This window comes from Monodon monoceros, unplaced genomic scaffold, assembly GCF_005190385.1.
Source record: "Monodon monoceros isolate NGI ecotype Baffin Bay Population unplaced genomic scaffold, NGI_Narwhal_1 Super_Scaffold_15, whole genome shotgun sequence".
NCBI classification, from domain to species: domain Eukaryota; kingdom Metazoa; phylum Chordata; class Mammalia; order Artiodactyla; family Monodontidae; genus Monodon; species Monodon monoceros.
The window spans coordinates 40,288,231-40,298,353 of NW_021703771.1; the positions used below are offsets into that span (position 1 = coordinate 40,288,231).

Below are 10,123 nucleotides of genomic sequence, written 5' to 3' on the forward strand. Positions count from 1 at the left end.
GGAAGAAGACCTGCTCGCCAGGGCTCAGTCATTGAGGTCACGAAGAGAACTCCTCTAGATGCAAAAGCTCCTCCATACCCAGACCACCTTCCCTGACTTGCCCACTTTGGTCGTCAGCTGCCTTAAACATTCACACCACATTTGAATATCTTATTCTAGAATGCAGTATTTTTTCCTGTCTCCTTCTTTACATTTTGATGAATGATGTGTCTATTTAATCTAAACTGTGCTGCCTCCACAAAATGTTTATGTACTCTTCTGAGATAGAAAGTGCCATTCTTCTGAGAAATAATGTTACTATCTCCTTGGATCCTGTGGATTTGAAGGTGGCTCCTGCCTGCTCACAACATGAGAATGAGGGAAGTGTTTGAAAACTGTTATACACAGTAAGACTGCAGTGGGGCAGTCAGTAGGAGAACATGTTCAGAGGGAAAATCTGTCTCACCAGAATTATACCAAAAATATATACCAAAGTATATTTTCAGGATGAATTTCTTATTTCTGCCATCTTTTGGAATAAATAATTTTTCTGCTTTCTATGGGAAAAAAAAAAAAATATATATATATATAAAATTCAGATCATGACACTCCCTTGCTCAGCAGCTTCCTAGCACACTTAGAATAAAATCAAAGTCCTTCCATAACCCTGGCTGCTTCTCTGACTCATCTCCTACCTCTCTTTCTCAACCACTCTTCACTCCAGCCACACTGGCTTCCTAGCTCATTCCTCTAACACAGCAAACACACCCCGGTCCCTGCACTTTACACTTGCTATTCCCTCTACTTCAGAACTTCTTTTTTTTTTTTTTTTCACTTTGACTTTCTGTTTATTTTTCAATTTAAGATTATGTCCCAAATAAAACAGCCACAACAATAAAATCAAACAGGGAATTCCCTGGTGGTCCAGTGGTTAGAACTCCACGCTCTCACCGCCAAAGGCCTGGGTTTGATTCCTGGCTGGGGAACTAAAATCCCACAAGCCGCAAAGCACGGCCAAAACCAAAAACAAAACAACAACAGAAAAAAAAAAAAAAAAATCACGCCCCGCCTGCCACAGTCTGGAAACTTTCCTGTAACTTTTATTTTCCCTGCTTTACTGAGATATAATTGACATATAACATTGTGTAATTTTAAGGTGTACAATGTGATGACTTGATATATGTATAAATGGCAAAATTATTACTGTAGTAAGGTTAGGAAACACATCCATCACCTCACATAGTTTTTTGGTGAAAACTTTTAAGATCTACTCTCTTAGCAACTTTCAAGTATACAATACAGTATTGTTAACTGTATTCATCATGCTGTACATTAGATCCCCATAATTTATTCATCTTATAACTGGTAATTTTACCCTTTGACCAGCTTCACCCATTTTCTCTACCCCTACCCCCACCCCCTGCCCCTGGTAACCACAAATCTAGTCTCTGTTTCTGAGTTCAATTTCCTCTACCTGAGACCTCTTTCCCCAAGAGCCATATGGCCACTTCCTTACTTCAGTCAGGTCACTGTTCAAATGTTGTCTTTTGTGAGAAGATTCCTTTGCTCCTCCTCAAGTATCAGTCTTCATCACTCTCTAGCCCCTTACCATGCCACCTTGTTTTATTTTTCTTCAACCTAATATATATATATATATATATAACTACTATATCATATATATATATTATCACTACTATAGAATATAATCTCCATGAGGGCAGGAACTTTGACATATAGCAGGTGTGTTGAATGACTGAATACAGTCAGTATGTGTTGAATGACTGAATGGACATAATCCAAACATAGGGAATAATGAAACAAAATTTAAGCAGTTTCCTAAGGGCACCAGTTTCTCCACAAATGAATGGAAGAAAACTAAAAGGGCCTGGCTCAAACACTACCCACCACTCAGACAAGTCTTGGGTTTTCCTAAAGAGGAGCCCACTAACAGCACACTTTCCATCTTAGAAATACAATGAGGTCATTTTAACACAAATACAGTGCAGATGTATTTCTGCCAGTGGGTGGAAGGGACATGGGCAGATAGGGAGGGGATAAAGGAAGGGGCCTAAGAGAAAACAGTGTTCGTGCATCCTTCTAAATCTAAGAGTAGTTGTTAGATTGGGTGACTTAGGGTCCCTGGCATGTGAGAAAATATTCTGATGTCCTGTGGTCCCACAGCCTCCAGATCCCAGCCCTCATCCCAATGTGGACTGTCTTGTTCAATGTGGACCATCAACCATGCAAAGATAGATGGTTTCTGGGCTTCCCTGGTGGTGCAGTGGTTGAGAGTCCGCCTGCCGATGCAGGGGACACGGGTTCGTGCCCCTGTCCGGGAAGATCCCACATGCCGCGGAGTGGCTGGGCCCGTGAGCCGTGGCTGCTGAGCCTGTGCGTCCGGAGCCTGTGCTCCGCAACAGTGAGAGGCCTGCGTACCGCAAAAAAAGAAGAAAAAAAAAAAAAAGGTAGATAGTTTCTGTTCTCATCACCTACCTATAGACTCCCCCAGCCCACTGCTCTCCCATAGCTCTAGCCCCTTATCCCAGCTCTCTACTGGACAACTCCACCCATCACGCCTCAGATTACCAGAATGACCTCTCTAAAATTCCCATGTAAATAGACCATGCCATCAGTAAAATCCTTCCATGGCCCCCTAGCTTTTAGAATTGTTTCATCTCCTCAGCATGGCCTCCAAGGCCTCCCAGGACTGGATCCCTGCTTACCTCTCAAGCATCACTTCCAGTCATGTCCCTCTTCTCCAGAATTGTAAGGTTCCATTGGATCCTGTGATGAGGGATGTTCATTCACACCACCATCCCTTTGCTCATGCTGTTCGTTCAGCCTAGAAATCCCCCCCCCAACCTCCCCAACTTACTGGCTAAGTCAATTAATTCTTCAGGACACAGCTCAGGTGCTGCTTGATGTCTGATCCTTGATGACAATCAAATGAAGTTCCAAGTCCTTTCTCCAGTTTAAAAACGGTGGAGTCAGAACAATCACTTAGTACCTGTGTGATCCTGGGCAAGTCATTTAACCTCTCAAAATTTTCTCTTGTAGGTAATAATAGTGCCAACTTGGTTATGAGTGTTAAACGAGATCAGTGTCTCCTCAACTTTAGTATCCAGCCATTGGTGATCATCTTCATGATAATTTCCATATCTATATATCATGTTTATAAATATATTTTAAAATAAACTTTAAATTGACTAACTTTTTAAAACTAATTTTAATATGCTGTTTTAAATATGTTATATGTATTAAGCAGAAGTTAGTGCTGGAAACAGAAACCTCTCTAGGTATTTCAAGAAGAGAGGGATACAATAAAAGGGATTATACGCTTTCAATATTGTTGGAAGGGCTGGAGGAGGAGTCAGGGGCCACAGCTTGAATATTTGTTTCAAGGTCACACCACCATAGTTGCAGCCCAGAGGTCAGCAAGCCGCTGCAACGGCAGGTGCCGCTGCTGCCACCACTGCAGCACGGCTGCCTTGTGCCCGCTTATAGGAGGAGGACTGAACTGGTAATGCTGCACAATTCCAGAAGATAATGGAGCCTATGTCATTGGCTACCTCACCTGATGTCCACTGAGAGAAGACAAATAAGGGATGAAGGAAGGGTTGGTCTAAGGAACAAAAATAATTCTGGTGTTTGATTACCTTCGCTGCTCTTATAATACTCTTTTTTTTTTAAGATCTTTTTTTTTTGATGTGGACCATTTTTAAAGTCTTTATTGAATTTGTTACAATATTGCTTCAGTTTTATGTTTTGCTTTTTTGGCCACAAGGCACGTGGGATCTTAGCTCCCTGACCAGGGATTAACCACTGGACAACCATGGAAGTCCCAATACTCTTCCTTGAAAGGGGCTTTTATTTCCTGACCCCCATCTTCCCTCTTCCTTCCCCCCCCCCACCTCTGTCCTGCTGCTTCCAACTCTCTTTCATTTCCTCAAGCAGCTGTAATTGGTCATTTGCTGTAGAAGCCCGGGAGAAGGTTTAAGGGAGTGGATATTTGTAAGACTGGTCCTTCACTTAATAAATACATGTTTTACTTGTGTCTGCTCTGTATGAGGAGGCAACATGAGTAGAAGCTATGATCCCTTACATAAAAACTTTAGATAGATAGACAGATAGATAGATAGAGATATATGCTATATGCCAGATAGTATGCTAAGGCCTTAACGTTGGTTATCTCATTTACTTCTCACAGCTCTCTAAATCAATGCTGTTCTCATCTCCGTACTCAGATAAGAAAAATGAAACACCCAGAGAACAAGCAATCTGTTTAAGGTTGCCCAAGCTTGAGAGTTACAGAGCCAGGTTCCAGCCCAGCCCTGTACACTCTAAAGATAACACTCATGACCACAACACTGGCACTGCTTGTTACAAAATGGGTGGGTTTTGCAGAGTTACCGTTGAAATGACTGGAGTGGAAATCTGGTGACTTCAAACCACCAGTCCCCTCAACCTCCATAAGAAATGCCCACAAGTTACTGTGCAGTAAGCCCCGGAAGACACCCATTTGGCCCTGTGTTCAAGTCAAAGTCTTTAAAACTCAAAGGAGGAAGTAATTTCTTCTGGGTGAGGCCTTCGAGGACAGGCCTTCAGATGGATTTGACATTTGATTTCAGATTTGAAGGATAAGTATATATTGCCAGGCAGAGGTGGGGTAGGGAGCATGCTCAGGTGGAGAAAATACCCTGAGTAAAGATCCAGATGTAAAAATTCAGGACCTGTGTGAGGCCATAGTGTGCAGCACACGAGCAGATGGGATGGGAGCAGGTGTGTGTTGCACTCAGCCTCCTACCTGGCACACAGGAAATACTGGGCATGTCTTGCTGAAGGGCCTTAGAACACACCGTAAGAGCTCTGTAGTCAGACGCCTGGTCGTAAATATCTCCGCATTAAAAGCTGCGAGACCCCGGGAAAGTCACATCTCTCTGATGTCACTGCCTCATCAAAATGATTGAAAGTGGACAGTCCTACTTCACCGGGCCGCGGTAAGGGTCTAATGAGCTAAGTCCTGTAAAGTGCTCTAGTCATTGTTTCAGTTGCAAATAACAGCAAACCTAACTCAAGCTTAAGTAAGGAACGGACTTTTTGACTCATTATGGTAAAAGGCCGGACGTAGAACTAGCTGCCTGCGTGGTGGGATCCAGAGGGACAATGTCATCAGGTTTCCCCCTCTCTCTCATTCTCCATCTCTTCTCTGCTTTTCTGTGTAGCTTTCAACCCCAGAAGAAGAGAGAAACCCACTCTCTCCCGTACCTTTAAGTCAAATTTCCTAAAGCTGGGCTTGGAGATGGGGGAGAGTAGAATGCTCTGATTGGTTGGCCTGTGGCTTGGGGTGGAAGAATGCTCTGATTGGCTGGTCTGTGTCACATGCTCAGCTCTCGTTAATGGCCACCCGACGGGATCTCGCTAACGGGGGGACAAACACCTTTCCTGGAAAGAGATTCCAACTAGACAAACAACATTTAGAAGCTTTTAACAGCGTGCCTGGCCCTTGGTAAGTGTTTACTAATAGCTAATGCTATGAAGATAGGCCAAAAAGAATAAGTTAGGGCCACATGCATGGGACCTTGAATTTTAGGCTAAAACTAGCAAGCTTTAGTTAAAGGTCTGTGGGGAGCCGCCAAGGCTTTGTCCAATGTGGTGGACAAAGTATGTTTTAGGAAGATTGGTCTGATAATGGGAGTGTGACAGAGGGTAGAGAAGTTGGTGGCAGGAAGGTCAGCCGGGAAGCTGATAAACTGGTCCACTGGGAGGTTGATATATTCTGAGCTCAGTGTTCAGGATCCCGGTTAAAGATGTGATAGTAAGAACAGAATGAAGGGAATTCCCACTTAAAAGGCAGAGAAGGAAGAATGGCAGGCTTTGGCAACTGGCTGCCTGGGGAGGGCACATAAATGTGAGGAGGTGAGAAGTCCCTGAGGTTACAAACCTGGCTGACTGGGAAGATGGTGGCCTGGCCACTCGGGCACCTCTCTTTCCTCCTTCCTCTTTTCACCTTCACCCTCCCTCCCACTCTCTTTCGGGAACTATGCAATTTTCTCTTATCCTAGACAGCTCAATCTTTCTCTGGTGCATTTCACTTGCACACCCACCAAGGGATCTACCTGGAGCAGCTTTAAAAGGATTGATTTATAAACAAATGCAATGTGTTAAGAAAGACTCAGGTGAATGCAGTGTTCCCCCATTACCGTAAAAGAAAAGCAAACAAGAGGGAGTTTGTAAAATGGACAAAAGATTTGGAATAACTTAGGTCTCTTTTAAGAACATGAAATGAATTAGAGTTTTGGCTAGGAGCCCTGAGTATTGTATCTGTGTCAGAAATGTAAAGAGTGTAGCAGAAGATAGATTTCACCCACTTCAGGAGAGAGGTACAAGAGGTCTGTATGTGTGTGTGTGTGTGTGTCTGTCTGTCTGTGTTTACAGGTCTGTAAGTGAGCTAAATGAGAACCACCGACACGTCAGAGACAGATGTATGTCAGAGTGATACTGACCCAAGTGGTCAAAAATTGAGGAGCAAACGTGAGGAAGGGAAGAGAGAGACTTCCTAGTTCTACTTCCGAAGTGCGTTTCTGGGATGTTAAGGGGAGGCTTGCACAATGTGGTGTCCCCAAGCCATCTGGTAGCAACCTGCCCCTGTTCCAGGAGCCCTCACCCATGACTCCAGCTGGCCCAGGCAGTAGCCTTGATGGATTTCTTCTTTTAATCAATGATGAAAATTTTGTCTTTGTCCTTCACTTGTAACCTGGGTGTGTTACTGAGTCTTGTGAAAACTTCAAGGGCGATTCCAATCCCCTACTCCATAATCTGGGAAGTAAAACTAAGTATAAAACAACTGAAGAAGTTATGGCATGGTCGGTTATTTGTCTGTCACTTTTCATCTTCTTTCATAATATAGCCCCTTTAATAAAGGACCACATAGGGATGGCAGAGGAGCCAGTTAGAAGGAGCCTATGACCCCAACAATCTGTCACAGACATGAACAAGGGAATGACAAATGATGTTATCCAAAAGAGGTTGAAAGGCCCCTCTGCCCCAAAGTTTCTCTCTGACAATCTGCTGCAGGCAACTCACTGCACCTTGCGTCCCACTTTAATGTGAAGTCTCTTCTCCTGAGAGCACTGGCCCTCCCTTTCTTTATACCAAACACCTGCTCATCCTTCCTAGTTCAACTTCAGCGATGTGCCTCTCCTGTGAAGCTTTAGCTGATCCCCACTCCCAACTCTCCATCCTCCCATCTATCTCTCTTTCCAGCATGGAGCTGACAATGTGGCTAGGTACTTATCTTCTCCAATGGCTGCCAGACCCCAAGAGGGCAGGAGCCTCATCTTTTCAATTTTGTATCCCAGCACCGTACACTGTAGTAGGGGCTCAAAAGATGAAGAAACGAATATGATGCAGTGGAAAGGTCCCTGAACCTGGACTTAATGATCATGTCAAACAGGCTCCTTGGCTGATGATCTTGGACAAGAGACCCAACTCTTTCGAGCCTCAGTTTCCTCATCTGACAAGTAAGAAAAACAATCCCCTTTCCCCTTTTCACACGTCCCAGTTTTTCCATGTAACAAACGAAATAAGGTATTTAGCAGAGCAGGTATTTAGGAAGAAAATCTGAGGAGACACTGGTCCAGCCCACTCATTTTACAGGTGATAAAACTGGGCCTTAAAACTTTGTTTTTTACCGAAATTTACTATCCTTAGTCCCATTCCTCTAGGAGCTTGCTCTTGGAATCTGACCTGGAGGTAGGAACCTAATAAATTCATTTTTTCAGGAGGAGTTAATAATTGTTCAGAGTGTGAGAGTACCTCTCTTAGAAATATTTGCATTTCTCTTAAGAGGTTTACAGTAGTAGGATTTCTTTCAGGCCTTTGAACAGACTAGTAGAGAGGTATTTTGTATGGGATGGTTTCCAAGTCTTTCCCAATTTGCATGATATAAATAACTGTCTCTGTATACTATGTCTTGCACTGATCATTGGAGAAAAACTACATTAATGTTGATCTCCCACAAGTGTCCCATGCCCCAAAGTCTGGAGGACTCACCTTTTTAAAATGTGACAACTAGAAATCTCAGACCCCTGAAGTCACAAAAGCAGTAAACATCTTCAAAGAGATGAAAAAATAATCATGACACATTGTAAAGAATCTTTCAATAGAAGTAAGGAAATCTGAGGCCCAGGTCTCACCTTAGCAAGTTATGTGAACTTGGTTAACTCAGGCTTTTTGAGCATTCCCCCCTCTTCACTATTTTAATACTATTTAGTGTGTGTGTGTGTACATAGGTTAAAATTCAAAAGGTATTGTGGGGGACTTCCCTGGCAGTCCAGTGGTTAAGACTTTGCCTTCCAATTCAGGGGGTGCAGGTTCGATCCCTGGTCGGGGAGCTAAGATCCCATATGCCTCATGGCCAATAAAACCCCAAACATAAAAAACAGAAGCAGTGCTCGCTTCAGCAGCACATATACCCAAATTGGAACAATACAGAGAAGATTAGCATGGCCCCTGCACAAGGATGACACGCAAATTCATGAAGCGTTCCATATTTTTTTTTCCTTCCCCAGGTGATGGTGTAATTCAGTAATGGGTGCAAAGGCAAAACTGCTGCGGTCCTTGTAGACCATTCAGGGCCTAGACTGGCCCTTTGTGCTGCCCTTTGGACCTTGTGAGGATTGGGGCAGGGGCCCTTTCCTTACCCCCTAGAAGTGACGAATTTCAATTCTGTCTCAGTCATCAGCCTCAGGTGTGACCTTTCTGTACAATCATTTCCTCTGAGGTTTGAGGATAAAAATAAGTTAAGGGGGTTTTAATCTTCAGGAAATTAAGAGTTAAATACAGCAGAAGCTGGAAGGAAAATATTAGGGAAGTGGAGATAAAACCGTACATTTTTTGAAAAGCACCAGGTAATTCAGCATATTCCTAGTCCTTTATTATTAGTGTATGTAAGATCGTTTATGTGCATAATTAATATATAATCAATTTGACATATTTTTCAAAATAGAGGGTTTGAGATGTATAGTAATGGGCAAGAATCATCCATAAACTATTGGGACCTGAATGGGGTTTGTCACGTGCATGAAATGTTGTTAAATGCTTATGAGAAGTGTTGCTATTTTATTCACCAATTCAATCAGTGAGTGACTTGATCAGCCATTTCTAAAACCCATGTGAGCTGGGTGCTGGCGAGATGTGGAGAATTCAGATGTTACTCTTCGGTTCTTTACCTTTGTTTAAGGGGTTTAGTTCCTTCCCCATGGGCTGAAAATCTTCAAGGGGGCATCTTGGCAGACTTCTCTGTTTCCTCCTTTTTGCAGTCTCTGTTTTTTCAGCAGGCAAACTACTTTAAGCCATTTCAAGATAATGAACATTAAATATGTCAGTTTTTCTGCTTTGTCTCATTTGGATCTCACTGTTTTGTTAAAATGTAATGTTTTACCAGGGTAGTTTATTTCTTCTCTTTACACTTTCTGGTGGAAAGTGCCTTGAAATAAATAAAATGTGAGAATATTCTGGTAAAAAAATAAAAGAAGAAGAAGCAATATTGTAACAAATTCAACAGAGACTTTAAAAATGGCCCACATCAAAAAAAATTTAAAAAGAAAAGGTATTGTGATATTATAGGAAATATATATTTGGTCTTTGTGTCCCCCTCCATGCCCTTCTTGATACAGAACTCCTAAAACCCTTGGAATTTTCTGAGTGACAGAGTGTCTTTTGTTATTCATAACAAGCCCCTTTCAACCGTGTCTGAGTTCGTGCTAATGAGGTGATTCTTGGTGGACCTCTAGATAGCTTCAGGACCAGGAGTGGTCTCCAAAAGACCAAGCCTTGATTAGAGGGTTGGAACTTTCAGTCCCACCCCCCCAACCACTGGGGAGGGATGAGGAGAGGGGATAGAGATGGAGTTCAATCACCAATGGCCAGTGATTTGATCAGTCATACCCTTGCAATGAGGTCTCCATAAACATCCCTAAACAGGGTTTGGAGAGCTTCCAGGTTGGTGAACACATCCACATGCTGGAAGGATGAAGCGCCCCAGCTCCACAGGGACAGATGCTTTTGCACTCAGGACCCTTCTGGACCTCACCTATGTGCCTCTTCATTTGGCTGTTCATTTGCCTCTTTTATACTTAACCAG

The 10,123-nt window shown here is 43.0% G+C and overlaps 1 non-coding gene across 1 annotated transcript; it reads left to right on the plus strand.

Annotated features, from left to right (window-relative positions):
- The first annotated feature begins 8,428 nt into the window (after positions 1–8,428).
- Positions 8,429–8,535, plus strand: LOC114896382. Its single transcript, XR_003793763.1, has one exon. It is a non-coding gene; the product is annotated as a U6 spliceosomal RNA (small nuclear RNA).
- Positions 8,536–10,123: the final 1,588 nt, after the last annotated feature.